Raw genomic sequence first — 3,407 nt, 5'->3', positions numbered from 1 at the left:
GTACGCCACAACTACTGAGCCCATTTGCTACAACTACTGAGCCTGCACTCTAGAGCCCATGCTCCGCTACAAGAGAAGCCACCGCAATGAGAAGCCTGCGCACCGCAACGAAGAGTAGTAGCCTCCGCTCTCAGCGACTAGAGAAGGCCCGCACACGGCAATGAAGACCCAATGCAGCCAAAAATAAATAAAATAAATAAATTTTAAAAAGAGGGAAGGGATATGGAGCCATGTGTATGCATATGGCTGATTCGCTATGTTGTGCAACAGAAACTAACACAGTATTGTGAAGCAATTACACTCCAATAAAGATGTATTAAGGGAAAAAAAAGCAACCAACATCGTTTCTAAGGTATCATGCCAGAGATCTGTTATGTATAAAGAAGCAAATCTCTCAGAGAGCATTTTTGTCCTTTCTTTAAAACATAAATGTAATATACTACTCTTATGTACCTTGCTTTTTTTAAATTTATTTATTTATTTATTTTTGGTTGCATTGGGTCTTCGTTGCTGCACGTGGGCTTTCTCTAGTTGCGGCGATCAGGGGCTACTCTCCATAGCAGTGCACGGGTGGGCTTCTCATTGCGGTGTCTTCTCTTGTTGTGGAGCGTGGGCTCTAGGCACACAGGCTTCAGTAGTTGTGGCTCGCAGGCTCTAGAGCACAGGCTCAGTAGTTGTGGCGCAAGGGCTTATTTGCTCTAGCGGCATGTGAGATCTTCCCGGACCAGGGATCGAACCCACGTCTCCTCCATTGGCAGGCAGACTCCTAACCACTGCACCACCAGGGAAGTCCCTATCCAGTCCTCTATTGATGAACCTTAAGGTCATTTCCTTCTTTTGCTCTTAAACCATGCTACAATTGGTAACCTTGCACATACATAATTTTGCACATGTGTAGGTGTAACTACACCTTCAAAGTGTATGCATATAGTACTTTAGATAGATTTTGCCAAGTTTCTCTTCGTAGAGGTTGTACCAGTTTATTCCCCCCAAAACAAAGTATGAGTGTAGTCTTCCTACCCCTAAGCCAGCATAGCGCGTCATCACATTTTTTTTTATCTTTGCCAAACAGGTGAAAACTTAGTCTCTCAGTGTGGTTTTAATTTACAATTTTCATTATGATCAAAAGAGAGCATCTTTCATCCATTTAAGAGCCACTTATATTTCCTTTCCTGTGAATATCCTTTGCCCCATTTTGCTATTTGGTTATAGACCTTATTGATTAAAGAGAGTTTTATATAAAGACAGCCCTTGGCCTACGACAGGAAAACTAGAAATATTTTTTTCTGAGTTTGTGGTTTATAATTGTACTTGGCTTACGGCGGGTTTTTTTATCATGAAGAAATCTGCTTATTTTTACATATATTGAACATATCTTGTCTTTAATGGATTCTGGATTTAGTACATTTTAATCTACCTTTATTTAAACCATTAAGATGAGGTGTCACAAAATTAAGGGCCTCATCATAAGCTGTCCAAACACCAAAAATCCCAGATCCCCAGCAATAATTAAACCAATTCCTACAAGTAGATATCTTTAGTTAATATATACCTTGCTTTGAACAAAATTCAGATTTAGGAAGCAGATGAGTTCAGGGTAATCCTTCACTTATAAAGGGGCATACAATAGGACAGCTTCCTTTACATAATGAGCTGAGATAAGTAATTAACTGTTTAAATTTACAGCTTTCCAGGGGCTGTATAAGTGGTGGTTCACCTGTATTTGGATCAGCTACAAAAAACAAGTCCGGTATTGAGTGAAGTAATATTGATTGAACACTGACTGTATAGTGAAAAGCCTGAGCTTTGGAGCGTAATGGCAGGGTTAAAATTCCAGCTCTGTGCCTATGTGCCCTTGAACAAGTTTTCTTACATCTCCAGACCTAATTCCTCACTTCAAGAATGATAATAGTACTGGAGAGTTTGCTCTGAGAATTAAATGAAAAACTGCTTATGAAGTTCTTAGCACAGGTCTCATGATAAAATGCTCTGGACATGATGCTGCTGTTAGATTTAGTTGTCTTCCCACTTCATTCTCCTTCTATAGATATTTGAAGAATTCATCCATTTGTCATTCAATTAATGCAGCCACTCAATGCCTTATTAAATAATTTACATATTAGTCCATCATTTATTCAGTTATTCATTTACTCACACATTCACTCATGCACTGTCATTCATTCAACAGATATTTGAGCTCCTAGTATGGGCCAGATCCTGGGCTAGCTCTCAGTACATAGTGATGTCCATGGACCTGACTCAAGAGTTTGAGGGTTGAGGTTCAAAAGCTTCTCATTCATTCGACAGCAGAACAAATACCTGTGTTCACTGTATACCATGGCTCTTTATCCAATGGCTGCTAGTTTTAATTCCATGACATCATAATCTCCTGGCTTCCTTTCTTTGTTCCTTTCTCCTTCCCCCCTCCCCGCCCCGTCCTTTTACCCTCTCTTTGCCCAGGACTCTACTCCGGACTCAGGCCTTTACTACCCCTATCAGTGTCCCTTGGCGATTACTAAGACAGAGGACCACTCAGACTCTGAGTCAGTCTAATCTGAGTTGAAGCTCAGCTCCTCTACTTTCTAGTTTAGGGAACTTAGACAAGTCTGACCCTCAGTTTCCTCCTCTGTAAAATAGGGATAATAATATCTGCTTTATTCGAATGATTGAATTAAACAGTGAAGTCACTCCTTCGCTGCAAAGAAACACTTAACACCAGGGAGGTATGATGATCAATTCACATCTCAATTAGTTGAGTGTCTACTCTATGTAGGCATTATGTTCAGTAACAGTGAGCTAAGACACACAGAGAGCTAATGTCATCTCTTCCAGTCAGAAGCCATAGCACAGGGGGGTCCACAGTAAGTGCTCGATAAGAGCTACTAGCTTTACCCAAAGAATGCCCCTCACTCCTGGACACTGGCATTTCTCAGAGACCTGTGCTGAGAGGGCTGCTGGGCTGATGCTAGCTTCTCTGGTTTCATTTGCAACTCCGATCTGGCATTCTTTATGTCTTTAGTCATTTAATTTTGTGGTAAATTTGAATATAGACTGGGTATTAGCGTATTCTAAGGAATTAATAATATTCTAAGGAATTAATGTTAAATTTGTTAAAGGTGATAATAGTAAGAAAAGGTCTTAAATTTTCAGATATGTTTGTAAGAATTTAGGGTTGAAATGGTAGGACTTTAGGTATTTGCTCTTTAAAAATCAGAGGAAGGGCTTCCCTGGTGGCGCAGTGGTTGACAGCCCGCCTGCCAATGCAGGGGACACGGGTTCCTGCCCTGGTCTGGGAAGATCCCACGTGCCGCGGAGCAGCTGGGCCCGTGAGCCATGGCCGCTGAGCCTGCGCGTCCGGAGCCTGTGCTCCGCAACGGGAGGGGCCACAACAGTGAGGGGCCCGCGTA

Source organism: Lipotes vexillifer, unplaced genomic scaffold (assembly GCF_000442215.2).
Source record: "Lipotes vexillifer unplaced genomic scaffold, Lipotes_vexillifer_v1.1 scaffold39, whole genome shotgun sequence".
NCBI lineage: Eukaryota > Metazoa > Chordata > Mammalia > Artiodactyla > Lipotidae > Lipotes > Lipotes vexillifer.
Note: the sequence above shows the minus strand (reverse complement) of the source record.